General features: G+C 36.8%; 1 pseudogene; it reads right to left on the bottom strand.

The window, feature by feature from the left end:
• Window positions 1-2,995: 2,995 nt before the first annotated feature.
• LOC135216357 (high affinity cationic amino acid transporter 1-like) overlaps window positions 2,996-26,175 on the bottom strand; it is a 74,565-nt pseudogene continuing 51,385 nt past the window's right edge.

Raw genomic sequence — 26,175 nt, 5'->3', positions numbered from 1 at the left:
TGTTGGTCTTTTCTTTACCTTGCGTTTCTTTATTATATCAAAGAAATTCATTTATAATGGGTTTAAATACTTTAGTAATGTGGTACAATTTGGCAAAATTCTTTCCAGTAATTCTAAGACTGAAAATTTGGTAAAGTATGAAGATCAGTTATAAAATCTTTGAGGAGCCTAAGATATGAAATCTGATATGAAACAGAAAACAACCCTTGTTCACAATTAATCTAAGATATATGTAAAATATTCCATGTCCTACTAACAAAGACCTAAACAAAATTACAGAAATAGCAGTTAAGGTACTGGTTTAACTAAATGTTCATGAATGATTCAAATCAATCAAATGTTCGAACACTTGGGACCACAGAGAGCCAAAACCTCTTGTCGAAACATCATTAACGAAACAGTGCTATGCCTAGACTAAATTCCCAGATGAGGTGTTACCGAAAAAAGATCAAAAAGATGTTTCAGCTTGCTAACCTGTGAACAAAAAGTAACCCTTCCATCTAACAGAATAAAATTGGGTTACAAAGTTTAAAGTCCATGATAGATATATATTGTTCGCAGGGAAGTCGACTTCTATATGAAGAATGATTTTGATCTTGGTTGATGCGCATTCTTCATATTTTAGGAAGGTCCATCAAAATTACAAATGAACAATAAAGGTACAGAGACCATGAACTACGCTTATCATTGAGGTCTGTCACTAACGTTCAGTTATGCTGGTGCAGTTATAACTGCACAGTCGACCTGTACAGGCAAAGCTGAATGTGCACAACCTGCACAGTATTTCTCGCCTGCACAGGTGGCCAGAGCAAAGGGCTTATCTCAATCAATGAGCCTCAGGCCAAACGGCTGCGCATGCACAATGCAACGTTAATGAGGTGGAGGCAACTTTTTGTCTCAATTCGCTGTCTGGCTCCGTCTGCACAAAAGTGATAAAAGCAGTTGAGGAAACAGATAACTTTGAAGAGTGTTGAAGTACACCAGGGGTCATCATCAAGTCCATTTTTGTTTGTGCTGGTCATGGATGTGTTGAGTGAAGAGATCAGGAATGAAGAGCTGTGGGAGCTGTTGTACGCCGGTGATCTGGTGATTAATGATGAAAATGAGGAGGACCTACACAGAAGGGTTGGAGAGTGGCAGGAGTCTTTAGAGAGGGGTGGCGTAAGGGTGAATGTGAATAAAACAGGTTTTGCTGAGTAATAGGGAAGATAGAGACAGAATAGTAACACAAGAAAGAAGACGCTCGATTATAAAACAGGCAGAAAAGTTTAAATACTTAGGATCTACTTTAAACCAAGAGGGAGGATGCGAGGCTGAAGTTGCCAGTATGATGAAAGCTTCATGGGGGAAGTGGAGAGAGGTAGCTGGAGTGGTATGTGATAAGAAAATGCCAATCAAGCTAAAAGTCAAGATACATAACACAGTGATAAGAACAGAGTTAATGTATGGAGCAGAAACATGGGCTCTAAGAAGAAAAGAGGAAGTAAAGCTTGAGAGAACAGAGATGAGAATGCTGAGGTGGATTATGGGAATATCGCTGCTTGAGAGATCGGAAAGTGATGAAATAAGAAGGGCAGGCTTAGTAAAGATTACAGAGGTGATAAGAGAGTCACGATTGAGATGGTATGGGTGTGTATTGAGGATGGATGACGAGGAGGGAGTGAAGAGGGCTTGGGAGGAACCTGTTAGAGGAAGAAGATCGAGAGGGAGACAGAGAATTAGATAGGAAGATAAAGTGAAGGAAGATGTGGAGAGAAGAGGTTTGGTGGAGGATGATGCCTTTGATAGAAGGAAGTGGAGAAGGCGCATCAGGCAACCGACCCCTTAATGTAGTGGGAAAGAAGAAACTGTCCGGCTCCGTCTGCGGACAGATGGCATGCATGTACCAATTGAGACAACCCAGCCATTAAATTGAAAAGCGTTTAAACCTAGGTTGATGATATATAAGATTTACTTGTTTTTAATAATTGATACGGATGTCAGAATAATATATATTTATTATTATTTTCCATTTTTCCACGGGAAAAATAATTACATAATGATGGCTAAAAGTCTTGTAGATTTCATTGAAATCTAAATAAACGAGACTTTGCTTGGGGAAATAAAGTACTACAAATGCTATCGTAACAGATTAAGCCTATGTATGTTTATTATAAGCACGAATAAACATACATCGGCTTAATCTGTTATGATAGCCTTTGTAGTTTATAAACCATATATGCAAGTCAGTTTTTCAATAAGAATAAGTATTTATTATGGAAAATAATGTTAAACAAGAATACGCCTATATGCGTCTATTCATGGTTATGCATCATATATGTAATTCAGCTTTAAAATGAGAACAAAATAATATTCCACTTTCTGATGAAACAAAATCAAATAATAATGGGCTATGTATGTTTATTTATTGCTTACATCCCGCGTAAGTTCGTTTTGAAATGAAATTAGACTAATCAACACACTAAAGAAACAAAGGAGGACAATAACAAACTATGGATTTTCATTCGGAAAGTCAGTCTTAAAATGAAAATAAATCAGTATGTTCTTGGGACGAAATTTAAACTCTGTTAACAATTTTACATGTGAGTATTTGATTCCTTTTTTTTCAACCACTCTTTCACTCGACGTCTTACTTGACGTTTATGATTTTTTTTATGATGTCATCGAGTCAATTACAGCCAGAGCAACGTGTGTTGACGTCACCCGTGGCTGCTACGGAGGACTGAGTTAGAAGACTGTATGATGTATCATTAGTGGTGAAGATTTGCCAGAACAGGCCGACTGTGCAGTTATAACTGCGCAGGCGTAACTAAACGTTAGTGGCGGCCTTCATGTCACGCTTTCAATAATTCTTACACAAGAAATTATGTTTAATTTTTTTTTATTCTTCATTCACGTACAATTTTATTTCAATATATGGAAAACATCAGAGATAATTACGAAATTTCATAGTAGAATAATGGAGAAAAGTTCTTGGAAAATAAATTTCGTCAACTAATAAACATCACTTTATCTGAAGTCAAGTTAAGCAAAAAACACGAACAATAACAAAGAAAACAAAATTTACTAAACGTTGAAATCATTCTTAAGTAAGCGCCTATGGATAGAAAGCATGAATTTACAAATATCACAAAGCTAAAGTGGGTTTTCCAGTAGTTTTCTCTGAGGTGATGCAATCAAGGACTATCCAAGATAACATGAGCCACAAACGTCTCTCTCCGGGTACCGTCGGCCATCGACCTTCTCAAGTTTTGAAAACTATGAACTGGGTTTTTGGAACACGATGGTGTTCTGGGACGTGGAAGCGGTCGTTCTTAACCACTGGCGTTGTCCCCAGGTCGGAATCAAGTAGCTTGGATGTCATTTATAGCGGAAATTCGGTGTTCAGATCTACTTTGATTGTAAAGGATTGACTTTCATGAGGAAAAGGTCTTCTTCGCTCTGTCGGAGGTCATTGCCGTTTTCGAAGAAGTCGAAGCTGCTGTTGTTTATAACATGAGCTGTTGCCCTTGGTTCCCGGATCCTAGAAAGATGAACCCTGAACACACTGCCCTCCTGATACTCAACAATCCACGCGATTTTTAAAAGAGAACACAGCCATGACTCACAGTAATGAAATGTTACACTACGCAGAAGTGCCCGCCCAAAACTTACGTTTATATCATACGGAGTATCCTTATTAAATTTTTATTTTTTATATAAATTTCCTTTTTGTTTAGCTTGACTCTTCACGGGCTTGTGTCTGCTCATCCTTTAATTCATTAAAGGACAATCGTCGTGGAACATCAACACTCATGCACATTATTTAAGTTTTATTTTGACCTGTTTTCATACTATATAACTTACAATGATCGAGTACCCTTTGAAATTTCCAAGTTACTCCTTTTCAACTACCAAATAAATGAGTGCATCCATCAGCAACAGCAGTAGGCGCAGATAACCCAGCCATCCGTCCTCCCCCAACTTCTCATTAATCAACCAAACGGATCGGGTTAGCGAAAGCTGGAAAGAGGAAGCAGAAACTTGGCTGCCTCGTCCACCCCGGCCTCTGCTTCTATGGTATAATACAGATAATACTTGGCGTGACTTCATTGATGTTTATTGAAGCCAATATTGGTTGCTGTCAGGTGTTGCGTATGTGATCTTGTAAGTGGTAACGCCGCCATGATGTTTATCCCATGATAATTGCCGGGTTCTTTGGAATCCTTTCCTTTGAAAATAGTGAATAATCTGCAGATTTTACACATCTTATCGTCAGTCTAAATTATCTTCATGCTTCTCTCTCTCTCTCTCTCTTCATTAAATCGAGTAAAAATGCGATGAATAATAAGATTTTTACCTAAAAAGATGACGAATAATCTTGATTAAAAAGCACTTTATACTTGTTGATCATGGCATGCAAATAACTTGATAACTGAATGATGTAATTTGTTGAGGTGATTATGAACTGAATATTGCTTGAATAATGAGGTATGATATTGACGATTTTGTAAAGCAAGAAGATTTGTATGATGTGTAATCCTTTGATTAAGGAATCTTCTTAACTTTACTGGTCACTGGTCATTTTTCCGATTTTGAAATATAAGCAAAAAGCTTTGACTCTTTGTTTGCAGATGCTACGTCTTCTTTGTCTTGATCTCTGCGTCACTGCTTGATACTGTATTGCATTTTTCTTGGTCTCTTCTATAACAGATGCGGATCTTCAAGAAGACGAGTGACTTTGGTCTGCGTTTTCTCTATCTCCTTCACTCGTCATGACATTTTTACTTTGTTTGTATTGCATTGTTCATTTTGGTTTTTGAGTCCTTCCCAGCTTCAGTGGAAACATTTTTCGTCTCAAGAGTTTCACTGGTTTTACCATTATCTAGCGATGCTGTATCGTCACGGTCATCTTGGACTGTTGGCAGACTTTCTGACAAAGATGATTTTCTAGCTTGTAACACATCATTTGAATTTTCTTCCACACCACTTAATACAGAGTCTTGAATTTCAGAGTCAGGACTAGACGGAATTTCCCTTTCCTTGGAACCTTTGATTCTTTTAGAAACAGAAACAACTGAAGGTTCAGTGGATAATGGTGGTGAGATTGTAGCTTCTAACTCTCCATCAACTGTATCTTCTGAAAATACAATTGATTTGTCATTGTTAACTCCTGTTACAGTGGGAAAAACAGGAATGCTGTCACTAGAATTTCCTGACAGATTAGATTCAGAATGTTCTTTTACGTGATGTTCATCTATGATCACAGGATCTTGCGGTAGTGTCTCTTCGGTGACAAGCGAGACCTCCAGATTTGCAACGTTTCTTGATTTTGGTTGCTCGTTGTTGGCAAGAGTTGTCGATGATTCACCTGGCGAAGAATAATTTTCTTTTTGACGATTTTCTACTGATTCTGTTGATGGGAATCTGAAGGGAGCCACGTCCCTCTCTTTTTCATCAAGTGGTCCAATAGGATTGTCTATTCCTTGTTTATAGAGACTCTTCCAGTTATCGGCTTTACTATTTCGCATTCCGTACAGGAAGTAAAGTGGAAGACCTTGAAAATTAGAGAAGCATTTCTTTAGCAAGTAACTTTTACCTTTCTCAAACAGCTTGTGATTTTCAGATATATTTGCAATTTCAAATCAGTAGAGCATTTACTGAAATTTGTAAGTTAATTCTTTAAATGGCTTGATTGAAACTGGTGTAGTCATTTAACTGTTAAACTGTTGTTAAAGTCATCAGATTTGACATTCTATTCATTACAAGCATTTGAAGAAATTAGTGTATATGTTAATCTAAGTAAAAAAGAGACTCACCTATTCCCATCCAAATACCAAACCTTATCCAAGTATCTTCGGTAAGATTGAACATCAGGTAAAGATTGACCACTGTACTTAAAGCTGGTAACCAAGGTACAAATGGGACCTGGGAATAACAAAACCACTTGTTATCAAGAATTCTATTTTACATAAATAATGATCATTCATCTAAAAGTATTGACCTATCATTTGCGCTTTATTATTATTTTAAAGCAAACTCTTTCATATGCTTTTTGCTTTATTTTCCATTCAGCAGCATTCCTAAGAGAATCTCAAATATGCCAGAATTTTGTATCATAGAACCTGAAAGAAATGAAATAGCAAATTCTACTCAAGACTGATGCAACAATTTGCTCACTTTCCTTTTAATGTCTTATGTGGTAAGTTTTAATAAGAAAAGTTTTCAACCATATCGATAAAAAAAGGTTTGTCTTTTATCCTGTTCCTTTTAAGAAAAGGAAAGAAAATATCACTTCATTACAAGGAAGTCTTCAGAATGAAACAGTCAACCAATTGCTCAAACAGTGGTATTGTTTAACATGAAAGGTATATGAATAGTCTCATTCCATGCTTCTAACAGTAAAATGTTCCTGATGGTATTACCCTCTCAGATATGAGAAGCTTTCATTTGAATTCATAAGGGCTTGAAATATGCACAGACAAGTCATTCCAGAGCAGAGATATAGCGGAGAGTGGCAAGGACCGCATATGCAGAGATCCTCTATATTGGAATTTTACGGTACACTCCAGGGAGTGGCTGGTCGTTTCTGACTGGTCCTAATGGCTGAGAAACTCAAAACATTCCAGGTCATAGCGATCTAGGACAGATGACTTATATGTAAGATGCAGGCTTCAGACCAAGGAACTAGTACTCGTGACTGTTTCTTATGTCTCGCCTCATACTGTGTTTCATTTCCTTTAGATTTCACTGACCACGACCTTGTTACTGTCTCCTGTGCTTTCACACCTCGTCTTCGTCTTCTTTCTCTCTTTGGGACTTTGGAAAAGATCGACGTGATAACTTGCTTGCTTGTGTTCTTGATTATCCCCTTTGGCGAATTCTTTTGTTTCCAAGACCCAGCTGTATCAGTGAAATGAAGATTAAAGGGACAGAGGTAGAAATCTCTTCGCCTGTGCGTTCTCACCCAACCTTTAGTTTGAAAATGCTGACTCATTAGTCCATTCACTCTAGAGAGAGTGTGTCTTGAGTCTGCTTGGAATGACGCACACTGCTCCAGCCTCTGCTGCTTTCAGCTATACGGAATTGTTTTAAAATTAAATAACAAACCAAGAACTCCTGTACGAAGATGAATAGTGATGGTCTAACGTTACCGGTTCCTGTTCGCTTACTCGGAAATCACCTCTAAAAATGCAAATCTGCTTTTGCTTATCGTCCATCATAATGGTATTATAACTCTCTTTCAGGATTCTTGCTTTCCTGTAATTCATCCATCAACAGATAATCGCATCACAGGAGACTTTGTACCTCAAACTTTAACAAACATATAATACGTCCTATAATTTCTTTACACAAAGTCCGTCAAGCTCTAAGATATGTGAGACTGAAAGAGCCAAGGGCCTTCATGGCATTTCCCCTGGTTTCACAAGAAATTCAAGGGTGAACTAGCTACAGTATCTACCAGCAAGTTCCTCCTGTTTTTAATACTGATATCATTCTTTTATACTGGAAACTCAACTAAATACCCTGCTGAGAATGGTGATCCCGCCCCCTTTTTTTCTATTGTTTACTGGAGCTTCTTCACTGTATACTTTCTCTATTCCTAGTCCTTTATCTACAAGTTGGGCTACATAATGCCATACATTTTGATCGAGGCCACAATGGCTGTCACAAACCCCAGGGTCAGCTTGTTCGATCAGCCACATTCCGTCATGTGGGTACTGACTTCTTCAGTTTTCCCTGTCGTCATTTAACCTGCCTCTTTTACCGGGGCAGGTCTGCCATCACCAAAGGATGTGAAATCCCTTGGCACAGAATTTTCTTGTGCAAAAGGTTTTAGTAAGGGCAGTCTCATCCAACTCAGCCTAGACACAACAAGGGAAAAAAAATCTGATAAAACTCAAGTTCATCATCACCAGAAGGCAAGAAGGCACCATTAGCCTTTGAGCTATCCATCAGAAACAGCTATGTGAGTACATTTTGCTTTGAGGTAACTGAAGGCAATGCGTTTAACATTGAAACCTTCGTCTATTGTTTAGTTTCGAAAAACGAGCTTTAAGATACTTCATATGATGTACTTGCAATTTACATGAGTTTTCGTCAATGTTCCTAATGATTTCTTTTGAGCACGTGGGCCACCAGTTGAGCAGTGATCACATCCTCATGAAGCCGTGCTCAAGACTGAGATACAGGTATTAATAGTCTCCCTTCAGCCCTAATCACATAATTCCTCTCAAAAAAAGAAAGAAAGAAAAAAAAACTGATCATGGATGAACGAGACACAGCAGCGGCACTCACTTTGAATGGCAAGCTCTTGTTCGACTGCGGCTGGCGAGCAATGACGAGGACGTTGACGAAAGCGAGAATGATGGACACCACGAGACCCGCTATTGCTCCTGCATCTCCCTCGGAGATATCCTTACCAAGAACCACGATCAGAAGAACGACGAGTGAACCAGTGATACCTAAAGATGATCATCAAAAGAGTTGTTGTTCAATAATAAAACCCAAGTCACCTCTGCTGTATCTACATAGCTATTTCCATCTACTTATCTGTTGATCTTGGATGTGAAATAAATACGAACTGAGCAGAAGTGACCTGAATTATTTTTCCCTCCATATTTGGTTACGTATCTTATACGTTTTGAACTTTTATCCATCCGTTACTTTAGAATGTGACAAATTTTAATTTACATCAAACTTAGATTTAAAAAATCCCTTGTACAAAATTTGACACCAGGAAATAAGTTTGAATATTTGGACAGCTATTAGCAGGGAAGAATTCTTCCACGCAGATTTCTTTCCTATTATGCATGAAATCCATTGTTGTAGAATAAAAATTAAACCCAGTATTTTCTAAGATCCACTCTGTATTTCACTAGGCAAATCTTAAATCGCATCACCAATGATGATTCTCTCTTTACCTTAATCTCTTATCTGCCTTGGATGATATTCTGTCGTAGGCTTTTGGTTGATTTATATAGTAGTATCTGTTATTTGTATGGAGGCTAAGTCCGAAGTTAAAAACATCAACCACTTGCATTCATGCAGACTATTGCAAATTACATCACTCTTGGCGTGTAATCATATAATTACATGTTGCTGCTTACTAAGGCCAAAAAGAATGCCTCAGTTCCAAAATCTTCATGGCCATCTCTCACTGCAACATTACCTTACCATGCCTGCCATGAGGGTAGGTACATTTACAAGTGTGCTCTAATTTAATCACGTGTTATAAAATCAGTGGCCTATATTGATTTCAAATCCATTATCGTACAAATACTGATGAGATATAAATATTATTTAACTATGCTATGAATTAAATTTCTGGTAGTCTTCGACATTTCTTTTTTTTGGTAGGAAACGGCCCACACCGACGGATAATGGGTGCTAAATTAAAACAATCCATTTAAAGAGTTGCTAGATAATACCAAAAATTCAATTAGGTTCAATAACTTTAAAGACTTGTCTACCTGTATTTTCATCAAGAGATTATAGAATCCTACTTCAAAAAGATCAGAAAAGAACTAAGGAAGAGCATTATCTTTAGTCTGCAGCTTCCAACTTCTTACAGAAGGCAAGAGTGGCATAATTCACCAACGAGGTAGTCAGGGCCGTGGGTTCCTTCAGCTTTTGCGTGTTGAAGAGTTGATTAATATAATGCATACAGGAGAAGCCCTCACAACTGGATTTCGAGAACAAAACCCCGATGCCCTCTCCTCCATTTTCTGTAATTTCACTCGGTTCCTGTAGGATGATATCGTCTTCTACGCTGTATCTAAAGAAAGACAACGAAGGAAGTGTGAGCCATCTGAACAAATCCAAGGGATCCAGAAAGCGGTGAGTGTACCCACCACCTTTGAAGCCTGATAATCATAAAAAAATGTCCAAAAATGATCTAATAAAGACAGGCTTATGAAATTTTCAGGCATTATTACTACTATAATGACGCATATTCTCTGTGATTTTTATGATTCTCCAGTGAAAATATATGATTTTATAAAGAAAAACGAGAAATTCAGCACCCCGAGGAATGAAGAATCTTTGGTTCTGGCAAAAAACTATTGTCCGTGAATGCGCTTGTATATCCACCTGAAACATGCATACAAAAAATTATCAAAATCGAACAGTAAATAAGTAGATAACCGGAAAAAAACGAGCGACAAATTTAGCGGAAACTCCGAGGACAGATCGATGATTAGGGAGAAAGAAAAACTTGCCTAAATTTGATCCTTCTGTTTGGAGAAAAATCCTTTTGACATTTTGTGGATATTATGTCACTTGACAGCCTAAAACCTCTAAAAACCATATTATATAAGGCATAAAAGCTAAACCTGCAAATTGATGACACCCATTTTGCTAAAAAACAAAACAAAACTGGAAAAATAGCAAGTTTTCTCTGAACAACTGAAAAAAGAAAATTTTTATATCATAGTCACCCCAAGAACTCATTGTTTCTTATGAGAGTAATCATAGAAAACGACTTCGACTTATTTTTGCGAGGTAGACCATGAAAATTAGACTTTAGACGTAGAAATTATATTGAATATATAAATATTGAGAGGGTGGTGGTTGACGACCCATGGGGGCGTCCGCTATAGAGGCGGGAGACGAATTCCACATGCATTATGATTTAATAAAATATATCATTACTATTATGAGTTAGTACCATGTACCACGGCATTCTGCTAGGCCAAAGGAAGACTTTTAGCACAAAAAAAAAAAAAAAAAAAAAAAGCAAAAATTTTGCCAAAATCACCTCTCAAAGGCGGTGTTTACCCTTAATTACATATAACTAAGGAATTACCTGAATTCTAGCTCACTTCATGATTATAGTATCAGGGACGATGGAATTGTTAGTGTTAATGAGGCACTGAAACATATAAAGTATATACATTTATACCACTTTAATCGTGGTTAATGGACAGATGTAATGATATATTATTGCTTTTGAAAATGATGTGAATGAAGAATAAAAAAACAAGGCAACCTACTAAGAAAAAATGATAGAGTAAAAGACAAAACGGAAATCTTTCTCTAAACTTTCCTGAAATTAAAATAAGAAAAAAATAAGGACTTGACAAACTTACCTCAGGAGCATCACAGATAAGGCAACAATAGAGTAGGCAAGAAGCGTCCCGATACTCATCATGTCAACCAGCGCTTTCAGGTTGAAAAGCATAGCCATGACACCTTCGGAGATAATAGTTTTAGATTAGCCAAAAATATTTAAATGAGATATCTCTTGCGAGATCTGATAACAAACATTTGAGAAAAATGAATTAGATTGGAACAACTGTACTAATATGTTTCAGAATCTAATAAAGAATATATTTTGAATGTGAAGTGTCTAGCATCCAAGGCTTCCTGCAATACAGCAGGTTTTGGACTTAGCGTCTGTTCTCATCTTAGGACTAAAGGTTACTCAAACAGTCAGATTTGAGCAGCATCAGACAATATCTTTCTTTTTACGTAGAAATAGTAATTGTAATCCTCGGATGGCACGATTTTTCAACTCAGTCTTTCCTGCCGACACCAACAATCTTCCTTCCTATGAAAAGGAAGCCAGGACCCCCACTGGCCACAACCTCCCCCCCCCCCCCTCCCGGGGCTTCAGCCCACTTCTCTACATTCACTCGGGTTTGGGAATTTCTGAGATCTGAATTCTCTCTCTTTAGTTCGTTGTTTTCTAAATTTTAGCTTTCCAAATCCTGCACCGTAAGCTACGATTTTTTCCAAGTTTCATAAAAAAATAACGAAATTGTAATGAAAAAAATATGTTTAAGGAGCAAGACATATTTTTTTTTATTTATCTTCGATGATGAAACCTGTGGAGAAAACCACGTGGAAAAAACGAAGAGCACTATCATATGCGACAAAAAGAAAGAAACTACTGGACATAAGCAGTAAGTAAAATACAGAACACCAGCAATGAAACTTTAAAGTTTGGTGAGATTTTTCAAATAGGAACCTTTCACTTTTGACGTTTTAGTGGTTCCTATTTTAGCATATAGGAAAGTAAATGAATACATGGCAACGAAATTCATCAAATGAAAAAACAACCGATGTCAAAATTTAACAGAGGGAAAAATGTTACACATATGTAAGCACCATGTAACACTTCCGGGTGTAGTAAAGTCTCCACTTTGAAGAAATGAAGCTGCCCTTAGTGTGACATGGAGCGGATTAGTGAGTTGTGTAGTGGGTGGTGCATGAGGCTGAACTCCCAGTAAAGCAAAAACATTGTTGATTAGCAGATCTCGCACAGATTTTCCCCCCACCAACCCCCTCCCTCATTTCAGGTGCATGGGAATCTACTGAATGAGTCTGAATCTCTATTTTTTTCTAGGTGTAACTTTCGAAAAACATCCAACGAGTATTAGCAAATGCCACACAAAAGTTAGATATTGTACAAAGGCTGAGCTCATATATTTATAACAGAGATAAAATCAGTGCAACTTGTTTTAGGTCATTTGTCCTTCTTTGACTAGATTACTGTCCTCCGGTATAGTATTATTAGTTATGTTTGACAATTCTTCATAAGTTGTATTTTAAAAGGGATCTTTCATATTCACAGCTGATTCCTGATCCCCTTTTTCTGCAGAGAACAACCAGATTTGCTGAACAGCTGCACCAATATACAGTAGATATATCTGCTGCCAAACTTCTCAGTTACAGAGATACTTTATTCCTCACACTGCTGGACTGTGGAACAGCCTCCCAGAGGATGTCATACAATTGGAACTTTAAAAGTTCAAGTGAAGATGCAATGCATTACTACCATAACACAATTCTCCTGGCATTTTAATAATTTACTTACATTTTTATTTATTTACTAGCTGACCGACACGGCACTGCCCATGAAAACTCTGAAAATCAACTGATAAACTATCTTTCTCTCTCTCTCTCTCTCTTCCCTAACACCCCCTCTACTCTCTCACTTCCTTTCCCTCTAAGTCTCTCTCTCTCACTCACTCCCGTTCCTGTTAAGCTGGTTGCTTCAATTACATTACCCAATATTTCTGACAATGTATATTTCACTCTTTCTCTCCCCCATTCCTATTGGGGCTGAACTTGGACTTAAAGGGCATCGAGAGTGTCACTATTCATCTCAGCAACCTCGAAAACTATGGCTTAGACACTAATATCTGTCATTTTCTGTTATTTTTACATGTCAACCCTTTCGCACCCCCACACCCTTTGATGCCAATGATGTCTTACACCCACAATATTCTTTTCCAGGTAGCAAGTAATATATACATACATATACCGAATAAAGGAATGATTAACCTGTAAAGTTCATTTAGTTATAAAGTCTATGAGCAGAACCAGACCTGTTTCAGGGAAGGCATTCCCACCCCCACCCCCTTTGATGCCCTTTGGTGCTAGTGATGTCCTACCCCCCTCCCCCCAATAATCTTTTCCAGATAGTAAGTCATTTGTATACCAAGTTTGGCCGAAATTGCTCACTGCATTTTAGAGTTATGCTGGAACATAGAAAACACACACACGCACACACACAAACACATCACATCCATTTATATGTGTATATATATGTATATTATGTTCATTTCCTTTTAAGTGAGATCTCTTCTTTCTGTATTTCCCTTTACATCCTCTTTCTTCTTTCTAATGAACACCATATTGTCACTGGAAGCTTGAATTTCACGTCAATGGCCGCTGTGAGCTTGTTCCACACGAATAGGGTTCATCTTTTGAATAACAATAATAATGATAATGATGTGTTTTACTCTAGAATCCGCACTAATGCCTCCATTTATATGTATATATATATATATATATATATATATATATATATATATATATATATATATATATATATATATTTATATATAAAGGTTTTTTGCCACGAAAGAAAAAATGAAAAAGCGAGATAGCCAAGTACTTTCGGTCCTATTCGGACCCTTTACTGAGGCAAACTGATTTTACAGAGGACAACATAGTCAAAAGAAGGCTTAATATCCAAACTGACACTACAAGATTAGCATTAAGGGCGATTTTACTCTACAGAAAGGAGGAAACACCTGAGGGTAGCCACACTTTGGGGGACACACGCAGTAAACAAGTTATTCTTCCAGAAAACAGTACATTTTGAAAAAACACGGGAGCATATACAATTTAATATCATGAAATTTACACAAATTTTCCCAAAAAATATTATTAATGAAAAGACGAAAGAAAATATAAATATATATATCGAACAAGAGGAAGAGGGAGAGAGAATATCGAACCAGAGAGAGAGAGAGAGAGAGAGAGAGAGAGAGAGAGAGAGAGAGAGAAAGAAATAATAACTATATACATCTGGGACTAATTTATTAGTAGTTCTTTTATTTTAAGGTCCTTCATAAACATCTTACAAATATATGGGTCCAAATGGTACATATATATATATATATATATATATATATATATATATATATATATATATATATATATATATATGCGGCATGTATGCATCTGTTTATAGGATTATGTATGTGAAAAGACAGAAATGAGTCAGAACCACAAATGATAAATACCTGCAAAGAGTCCTGAAAAGATTGTGGCAACAGCTGGAGTCCTGAACCTTTTATTTATCCTTCCCAGAAACTGGAAAAGTGATCCCATCTTCGGCCATGGCATAAAGGATGCGGGGCAGGGGCAACAGGACTCCGAAAAGACTGGAAGGATGCCATAGGCAAAGAGTAGGAAAGTAGATTGGTTTGTTGCTGTAGACATGTTACACAGCTTCCTTGTAAGTCCTGATTTTTCAAATTGATTATGTAGAAATTGGCACTTTTACGAGAACACAAGATCAGCTTATTAAGTGTCGTGACTATATGACTTAATTACATATTCTAATTACTATACTTGGCTAATATACGAAACCCATTTAGGAAATAATCATGTTGAAATGTAGTCAAAATGTAAATGCTCTTTACAAGATTATAAAAGAAAATCGTATATCTATCTATCGTAATATATATATATATATATATATATATATATATATATATATATATATATATATATATATATATAAATGTATGTATTTATGTGTGCATGGAAACGAAGGCATGCATATACATAGTATAGTCACTAAAAGTAGAGCAAAACTGACTTATTCTAATTACCTTGCTGAAAATCCGAAAAGAGCTCCGATACTAACGAACCACTTCGAAGCTTCCCAGCCAAGTTGCTCGTAGAAATCGACCAATGGCGCCTCTGCATTCTGAAGCAACCGGATATTAACGATATCGAAGATGAATATAACTGTTTCGATACAACTAAAGGATGAGTATTCTATTGTCATGTAATACGGATGGATTTTCTTCAATAGTTCACTGTAATGTTGAAAGATAAGAGCCCGAAAATTCTAAAACAAATGAAATGTAGATTATTTTTGAACAATAACAATATTGGAAACAATTCACAGATCATATTACATGGAAAACTTTGGACGTGTTGAAGATTTAAAGTTTATCAGTTATGTACCAGAGCATCAGCAAAAACCTTAATAATAATGAAGTTGTAGACCGGCAGCCCGGACCATCGAGATACAACGATCGAGATACCGACTGTAACCCCTACTGGTATTTAGGAGTAGACTTGTAAACTGTGAAACTGACCGTCTGCCGAAAATATATGGGTGGCTTACTTAACAAGCACCACTAATTGCTTGTTAGATTTTGGATCTAGATCCAATATATGAGATACCAGATGAAACTAATATATAATGTATCTGCAGACTCTACTGATTACAGAATGACCAGTGACAGACATTTTGGAGGGTGGGTTCCCCCTGACAGACGCACTGAAAAGGGGGGGGGTGTTAATTGGATCTAGATCCAACCTAGGAGATACCGAGTAAAATTTACACTACAATAGCACTGCACATCCTAGAATACTGTGGTGGTAATGGCAGACATTTTAGAGGGTGGTTACCCGCTGAAAGACGCCCCACAATGAGTGGGGAGAGGGAGACAGGATCTGCATCCAACATGGAGATACCAAGTAAAATTTGTATTACAATAGTACTGCACATCTTAGAGTACTGTGGTGGTAATGACAGACATTTTAGTGGGTAGTTACCCCCGACAGACACCCTACAACGAGTGGGGGGAGGGGGAGGGGGAGTGGGAGACAGGATCTGCATCAAACATCGGAGATACCAAGTAAAATTTGTACTACAATAGCACTGCACATCCTAGAGTACTGCAGTGGTAATGACAGACATTTTAGTGTGTGGTTACCCACTGACAGACACCCCACAACGAGTGGGGAGAGGGAGAGAGAGGGGGAGACAGGGTCTACATCCAACATCGGAGATACCAAGTAAAATTTGTACTACAATAGCACTGCACATCCTAAAGTACTGTGGTGGTAATGACAGACATTTTAGTGGATGGTTACCCCTTCACAGACATAACATAACCCACGATTAGAAAGGAGAGATGGGCCACCTTGAAATGATTTAAAATCTATCATAGGCAATATCAAAATTATAAATATGGTAATCATCTGAAAATCGTGAGCCTGATAAAATGTAAAAGGCAAAAAATTTAAGAAATATTGTGATGTTTCAGGATAAGAATTACTGCCGGAATTATTTTTTTAAATTCCTATTGAAGTATGGAATATTTCACTTCATTAATTCCATCCCATCTATATAAGAAACTATGTATGAGAATTACTAGGCCTGGTTTACTTTCTATAGTTTCACACATACAAACATACTACATACATACATACATATATATATATATATATATATATATATAATTATTATCTATATATATATATATATATAGATATAATTGAAAATATATATATATTATATATTTTCATATTAGCACTATCCTTTGGTGTGGAGTTATTACTTCACACAAGTAGTATTTTATCTAAATGGGAGGGGGTCATAAGTGACAACAGCTACAAGCATGTGTGCTGAGCCATTTTTGAATAATTAAACCAGTCATATGATGCCACTCTCATTTCCTCTGAAAAAAAAAGAAATGTAAGATAAGTATTCTCGTTTTAATAGCGTCTTTGGTCATTTTCTTTTTTTGCCTATAGTTAGGGCACTGCAGCCTGCAGCCATGTCGAGGTTCGTAGACCAATGTGTCTTGCCATAACTGAATTGTTCTTTATTTGCTGTTGGTTCGTGTGGATGAAATGAAATTTTTACCGGATATGGGAGTTCGATTGATATTCACAAAGAGATGATGTATCATAACACAAATAATTACTGGAAACGGAAAAGTGAATGAATTGTTCAGGATAGGCTAACTATAAACATTGAAACATTTTCACCCATTCTTTTCCCCCTCCCGAAGTTGACGATCATACAACTTGGAGCTCCTGACTCCCAAATTAAGTTGGCCTATAATATCATGTCAGTTATCTAGTAGTCCACTTGTTTTCGGCTGCCTCGCTCAAATTGATCTGTACGCTATCACCATTTATATTCAGGGAATATAAATGGTACCATTTATATTCAGGGAAGAAATTTTAAACTCGTATAAAAATTATACTTACCCAGTTTGATGTTTAAAACCAGCTGAATGTGTTTGTCTCTTAACTTCCCACCAGCACGCACCAAAGGCAGCCTATGTAATGTGTTTCAATACATTCTATCGATGCTGGCTTTGACGCCCATTATTCGGCTAATTTTCTTCCTAGTAATATTTTTACTTTAATTGCTCATTACGTATATCCAGTAGACAGGCACTAACATCATATTCTATCCTCACGTCTGTTCAATGTATTTACCATTGTTAATATGTTTTATAATGCGTCTCCAACAGTTATAAAAATCGGACAACCGATTGTGCAAATATGTCAGCTGTATGTAAGGCATATGGCGTCAATCACTGAAGTAGCGATCTCCTTACCGAGAGTGACTTCGGAAGGCCATATTGAAAAGTCTCGGTCCAGCTGTTAGTACTATATTTTATTACTATTACTTTTTTCATCTTTATTATTACTGATATTATTAATATTAATATTCGACCAAATTTCACAGAGAAAAATTACCTTACGAAACAGGCCTAAGCACTCCAACCATTGTGGTTAAGGCCTAAGCATCTGCATTTGGATCTAAGCAGTGTCAAGCATAAATGGTTCCTGTGTAAATACAGGACTTTCCTTGCACAAAGTAGCGAAGCACTAACTAAACAGTAATGTAATACAATCACTAAACAATAACACTCACAATGCACTTACTCAGGAAGCACTCACACTTGCATACATTCACTATACATTCACTACACACACACACACAAACACTTAACATACACTCACACACACACTCACTTAACATACACTCACACTCAATAACACAAAACACTCTGAATACCCAACACTCACTAGGCACTCACGATACACTAAATGCTCACTAAACACTTAAAACACTAAATTCACTAAATACTCATTATACCCCAAACACTCGGTAAACATTCACTAAACAGTTACTAAATCCAAACCATTAATTGAACAATAAACACTCACTAAACCCTAAGCACTCTTTAAATACTAAATGCTTACCAAACCCTAAATACTTATCAAATACTAAACAGTGAATGAACATCCACTCATTAAAAACTCAATAAACACTTACACACTAAACACTTGCTAAACACTAACATTCACAAGACATTCACTAAACGCTCACTTAACTTTCGCAAAACATTCACTAAATCCTAAACACCCACTGTATACTGACACACGAAATATTCACTAAACACTACCATTCACAAGACATTCACTAAATGCTCATTTAACATTCACAAAACATTCACTAAAACCCTAAAGACAAAACATTCACTGAATACTTACATAATAAACATTCAATAACATTCACAAAACATTCACTAAACCCTAAAGACTCAGTAAACATTCACTGAATACTGACACATTAAACAGTCACTAAACCCTAAACATTCATCAAACACTAACTATATAAACATTCACTAAACGCTTACTCACTAAACCCTAACAATTCGCTGATCACATACTCATTAAACATTAACGATAAAAAAATTCCCAATCGATCAAATTTTTCATTTCTCTTGTTTCCTTTACATTAATGCTAGGTGATTATTTCTTTGGTCTTATGTTTATTCATAATCTTGAGAGAATGGAAATGTTCGAAATAACTTGGTGTGTGGAGGGATTATTTAAAAAAACAGAGATCCTCTGTGTCCTTCCTCAGCCAGGTGTATTATATCTGACGAAATTTTACACCACCCGAAAAAAATTCGACTATAGTAACAACAATATTCATTCATAAAACTGGTAATACAAAAATGTATCCATTATTTCATTATTATGAAAGTCAGTTGAAACCAAAAGGAGGTAGTCCTTCTTCGATAAAACAAACCGAGTAGGCTATAGCGTAATTATTATGATCTGTACCCTGACTATAGCTTATATATTACATATGTATTACTATCTATTTAATGGGTGCGTATTACTCTATTTAACAAATGTTATGTACATAGACATTTTACAGCAATAACTCTAATAATGATATGAACTTACAAGCTACTTTACAGTGTCAGTCTTCCAGCCACCACTACATTAATTTTCATCTCGTAAACAAAGCTTAAGCAAGTACTATAATTGACCTCAGTTGCTTGCTTGAAAAAATAAAAATATGACCGAATTATTATGGGCCTACAGATGACTGTTATTTATATGAAACAAATAAATAATTTTTGTGTTAAATAAACACAAAGGATATGGAAAGGATGAAAATATTTATTAAATATATCACGATAATGTATAATACGGATCAATAGTAGCCTACTATACTAGTCTAGACATAAATTATCAGGGCTTGCCCTTCCCCCTGCACCCTGTCAGGGTGTGTCTGTCAGGGGGAAACCATCCACTAAAATGTCTGTCATTACCATCACAACATTCTAGGATATGAAGTGCTATTGTAGTACAAATTTTACTTGGTATCTCCAATGTTGGATGCAGTTCCTGTCTCTCCCTCCCCCTCCCCCTCCCCACTCGTTGTGGGGTGTCTGTCAGTGGGTAACCACCCACCAAACTGTCTGGTATTACCATTAAAGCATTCTAGGATGTGCAGTGCTATTGTAGTACAAATTTTACTTGGTATCTCCGATGTTGGATGGAGATCCTGTCTCCCCCTTCCCTTCCCTTCCCCTCCCCCCACTCGTTGTAGGGTGTCTGTCAGGGGGTAACTACCCACTAAAATGTCTGTCATTACCACCACAGTACTCTACGATGTGCAGTACTATTGTAATACAAATTTTACTTGGTATCTCCATGTTGGATGCAGATCCTGTCTCCCTCTCCCCACTCATTGTGGGGCGTCTTTCAGCGGGTAACCACCCTCTAAAATGTCTGTCATTACCACCACAGTATTCTAGGATGTGCAGTGCTATTGTAGTGTAAATTTTACTCGGTATCTCCTAAGTTGGATCTAGATCCAATTAACACCCCCCCCCCCCTTTTCAGTGCATCTGTCAGGGGGAACGCACCCTCCAAAATGTCTGTCACTGGTCATCCTGTAATCAGTAAAGTCTGCTGATACATTATATATTAGTTTCATCTGGTATCTCATATATTGGATCTAGACCCAAAATCTAACAAGAATTAGTGGTGCTTGTTAAGTAAGCCACCCATATAATTTCGGCAGACGGTCAGTTTCACAGTTTACAAGTCTACTCCTAAATACCAGTAGGGGTTACAGTCGGTATCTCGATCGTTGTATCTCAATGGTCCGGGCTGCCGGTCTATTGTCATGATTAGATTTTCTAAGCCAAAACACTGGAAAAATGATCTGAATGCCTTCACCTGCATGCAGTAGGGGAGCGCCAAGGTGAGTGTGGCACCCATGCCAAAATATGCCACGAAGATGAACAGCAGAGAAATTGTGATGGCCAGCGGGATGTTTCTCTCAGGGCGGAGGGCTTCCTCTCCTGCGGGAAAAGAAGACAGACTTATACGTTATTTACCTGAACGTGCGGTCATAGACAAGGTCAGGGATCCGGTATGTTTTTGATTTAATTTGACTTGGCCAAACATGGAGACTTTCTTCTAAAGATCGGCTGATGGCACTGGCAACAGAAGGCCTTTCTCTCTCTCTCTCTCTCTCTCTCTCTCTCTCTCTCTCTCTCTAGCTCAAACTCAGATGAAACATGGAAAAGTGAGGCAAGAGAGCCAACATAAGGCACAACAGAAATCAACATAAAACGATTTTTAATAACTATTTGGTAGAATCTTATTCTTTGAAAAGGACAAAGTCAAGGCTTGTTTTTTCACTTGTTTGTTGAATATGTTACCTGGGTCAGTGTAAATGAAAGAGACGAGTCGCTTTTTCCAATTAGCTTTTTCCACGAAAATGTCTACCCTCTATTGCCAGTCTTAAGAATTCTTTTCCCTTTTCTGTTTTGACTCACTCGTATCATTTTCAGACTTTTAAGAGCCAGGTCTGTCATTCCTCTGATTCTTCCAACCCATTTCTTTTCTTGTTTCCTTCTGCCCTGTGCCAGAGGAGGGAGGGCATAAGGTTGCCAACACCTCTGCCTCTGAGAACCATGAAAAATATGCCAAAATGTTACCAGTGTCCCTCAGCGGTGGCAACCAACCTGTCGTTGCAATGCAGTCAAATCCCACAAAGCCAAAGAAGCAAGTGGCAGCACCCTGCATAATGCCAGCAAATCCATAAGGGGCGAATCCTCCAACGCCCCAGGTGTGCCCGTCACCCCTTGCCTGGGTGCAAGTCTCATTCAGTTTATCCTCTGGGATGCGCCAGTTATACGGGTCAGCTGCAAAGGATTATGTTATGGTTATTAACTTAATTCTAAAGATTTTGAATATTATTAATGATAGCAACAATTCAGGCATCTTAGATTTCACATAAACCAAATCCAGTATCCATCCCCAGCCCATTAGCAAAAGTCTTATCACCACAAGATATCATAACCTGCCATTTTAAATCTCTCCACTATTTAGGCTTGATTTCAATCAGTATTTGGACCATCTTATAACGACACTAACGAAAGTAAAATGTCTCATTTTTGCTTGTGGACGCCAACTCATTTTCTATTTAAGGAGCCATAAGAATAGCAATGTGCTTACTTGTATTTAACTCTTGAGTTTTAGTTAACATGGTTTTTAGCAGAGATGTTCACTTCTAAGAATTCCAAGAATTTACTTACGCAAAGATGATACTATACTATAATACACTTCCAATAGGTATCATCTATGATACCAACAGTTATCATAGCCTTTTAGAGTAAAAAACTAGATAATAGATATCATGCTCTATTTATCCATTTATAAAAACCAATCATTGTTCGTTTATACAATTCAATTTTATTCTCGTTTGTATCGCTGATCAAAAAATCCTTGGCCTACAACTCCTGAGAACAATAATGTCCGACAAGACTACGAAATAGGTCCTCAGAAAGGTAGGCGTTTCATAACAATCTTCCGATTAAATTTGGGGGTCGAGTTATTGGCCTTCATTAGGTCTATTTTATAATAAGATACTTGTTATTTGTATTCTTAAATTAGAGTAAAATCATTTATATACACGGTACCTTGGGTAGCTGCTGTGATAATCGTATAAACAACGACAATGAGATTTAGGCCGGTGCAGAGGTTGTTGAACATGGTCGATTCCTTAACGCCCAAGGCCAGAGCAACTGGAAGAATTAAAGTTTAACGTATCATATCTATGTAGGCATTTCGTACTTAGGAATTAACATTTATTTTTAGAGGGGAGGGGGGGGGGCATAGTTTTTCTCGTAGGCACTATTCCAGTTTTCCGTACATTTTATCTTCAATGCTGATGCTTTGCATGTGAAGGCAAGCGTTGCTGCTGAGCTATTCTATTTAGGTTTTCTTATGCTGACAGCTTTTCCTGACATTGATTCACAGATATCATCAGGATAACTTTAAAAAGGAAGCATTCTGATTACATAGAGGTAGTGCAGCCATAAAAATAAAGAATAGCAAAAGTGAAAATGCGATTTTCCATGAAGTAGCACAAGACGGTACCTTTGGGTCTCGTGGAAATCTTGAAGGCCTTCAGTAAATATTCCAGCTGAAGGTGAGCGCACAGTCTCAGGACATCTGAATATTCACCTGGCTGCTCCAGAGGTATGCTCACTGCTTTGGCAATCACCAAAAGCCAATAGTTATCCATTATAGAGGAATTTCTATATATTTAGAGAGATACAGACAGAGGACATGTGTATGTTCGCCCTCACTTACTGGCAATGACGAAAGATATTCCAAAGGCTAAGAAGTCGGGGAAGGGATTCAGGAAGCTCACGTCGATTGGCATCACCTTTGCCAGCGCCTCAGACATCGAGTTGCCAGCTAACTCGTCGACGTAAGTGCTGTAGCCCTTTGCCACGCTTGAAGTGCCTGTAGAAGGTTGATTGATTGATATGGCCATTAAAACTGGCGTCGCAACATCTAGGTTATGGACGCCGTAATAAATCTAAATAGAAAACTATAAGTAAATAAGTTTTTACAAAATATCAAAATATATATGTATATAATCGTATTTGTGCGAATATATATATATATATATATATATATATATATATATATATATATATATATATATATATTTATATATATTTAATAGTATATATTATATATCTTGACGACAGCATAGTTTCTTCGTACTGTAATATATATATATATATATATATATATATATATATATATATATATATATATATATATATATATATATATATAGTCAGAGGAAGACGGACGAAAACCACACATCACTAGGCTGTCTTTTTTATTATTTTGCCGACGTTTTGTGTAATGTTTACAGAATTACATCTTCTGGGCTGCACATAAGAAAAGATAAAAACATAAAAAAGTTAAAAGTATAGTCTAAAAGTTCATTTAAAATACATTAGAGTAAAAATGAAATCGATAAAAATAAAAACACAACCAACCTAGAGGTGAGACAGCAAGGAACTAAATGGAAGGAAACCACCACAGTACGAACTTATGCTAAATATTATTGACTCGCAGAAGTATGGGTGTTTAATGATGGTACGAGTTGTTTTATAAACAACGACTCAAGGATTGTTAACTCTTGTGGTTTGGTAGTATGGCCGATTACACTGAAATCTTTGTTGTCAATGTAGGTTTTACATTGTTTTGCATGGTTCCTGATATTGGAGTGCTCTGGGTTTGAGATTCTGCTCCCTGTGCGGAAACTGATTCCCCGATGTGAATCAATGCGCACCTTAAGTAGCCGACTGGTGGATCCCACGTAAATCCCTGAAATACATTTAGGGCAAGTATATTTGTAGATGACACCAGAAGACATATAAGGACACAGCTGATCTTTAATCTTAAACAAGGAGCCTATATTAAGAGGATTTTTGGGAATTAATTTGACTGATATGGCTGGGAAATGGTCATGAATAATTTGCGTGAATCTCTTTTGAAAGGTTAGGTCATGGATATATGGAAAGGTTGCATAGAAACTCATTTTTGGTACAGTTGGACCGTCAGGTTTTCTAGAGAAATGTCTATTTAGTAATTTATTTAATTTTCTATATACTAACCTAGGTGGGAAACAGTTACCTTTAAAGAAATTAACTAGACATAAATCTCATTGTGAAAGGCATTCCAGTTAGATGAGAGGACTAGTGCTCTATTAAGGAGGCTAAAAATGGAATTAACCTTAGAATTAAAATAACAGCTACTATAAAAATTAGATCCGAGTCCTGTAAAAGTTTTCTTTCTAAAAATTGCCCTCTAAGATTCCATCCTCTCTTTTATTCTAGGTTTATTGATGATACGTTTGCTCTCTTCAAGGGTGAATACGAGGCTGACCTGTTCCTCGACTACGTAAATACACTTCACCCGAACATGAAATTTACTATAGAAAAAGAGGAGAACTACTGTCTGTCATTCCTGGACGTTCAAGTATATAGACAAGACAACTCTTTTAACACCACGATTTTTAGAAAGAAAACTTTTACAGGACTCGGATCTAATTTTTATAGTAGCTGTTATTTTAATTTTAAGGTTAATTCCATTTTTAGCCTCCTTAATAGAGCACTAGTCCTCTCATCTAACTGGAAAGCCTTTCACAATGAGATTCTATTTCTAGTTAATTTCTTTAAAGGTAACTGTTTCCCACCTAGGTTAGTATATAGAAAATTAAATAAATTACTAAATAGACATTTCTCTAGAAAACCTGACGTTCCAACTGTACCAAAAATGAGTTTCTATGCAACCTTTCCATATATCCATGACCTAACCTTTCAAAAGAGATTCACGCAAATTATTCATGACCATTTCCCAGCCATATCAGTCAAATTAATTCCCAAAAATCCTCTTAATATAGGCTCCTTGTTTAAGATTAAAGATCAGCTGTGTCCTTATATGTCTTCTGGTGTCATCTACAAATATACTTGCCCTAAATGTATTTCAGGGATTTACGTGGGATCCACCAGTCGGCTACTTAAGGTGCGCATTGATTCACATCGGGGAATCAGTTTCCGCACAGGGAGCAGAATCTCAAACCCAGAGCACTCCAATATCAGGAACCATGCAAAACAATGTAAAACCTACATTGACAACAAAGATTTCAGTGTAATCGGCCATACTACCAAACCACAAGAGTTAACAATCCTTGAGTCGTTGTTTATAAAACAACTCGTACCATCATTAAACACCCATACTTCTGCGATTCAATTGTATTTAGCATAAGTTCGTACTGTGGTGGTTTCCTTCCATTTAGTTCCTTGCTGTGTCACCTCTAGGTTGGTTGTGTTTTTATTTTTATCGATTTCATTTTTACTCTAATGTATTTTAAATGAACTTTTAGACTATACTTTTAACTTTTTTATGTTTTTATCTTTTCTTATGTGCAGCCCAGAAGATGTAATTCTGTAAACAATTACGAAACGTCGGCAAAATAATAAAAAAGACAGCCTAGTGATGTGTGGTTTTCGTCCGTCTTCCTCTGACTATGTTGCTTGGAGTAGTTCCCTGTGCCTTGTATCACTATATATATATATATATATATATATTATATATATATATATATATATATATATATAGGTATATAGATATTATATATATATCTATATCTATCTATATAGGATATTATATATATATGTATATATATATCTATATCTATATCTATATATATATATATATATATAT

The sequence above is a fragment of the Macrobrachium nipponense genome, chromosome 6, assembly GCF_015104395.2.
Source record: "Macrobrachium nipponense isolate FS-2020 chromosome 6, ASM1510439v2, whole genome shotgun sequence".
NCBI classification, from domain to species: domain Eukaryota; kingdom Metazoa; phylum Arthropoda; class Malacostraca; order Decapoda; family Palaemonidae; genus Macrobrachium; species Macrobrachium nipponense.
This window is presented reverse-complemented; position numbering and strand designations above follow the sequence as displayed.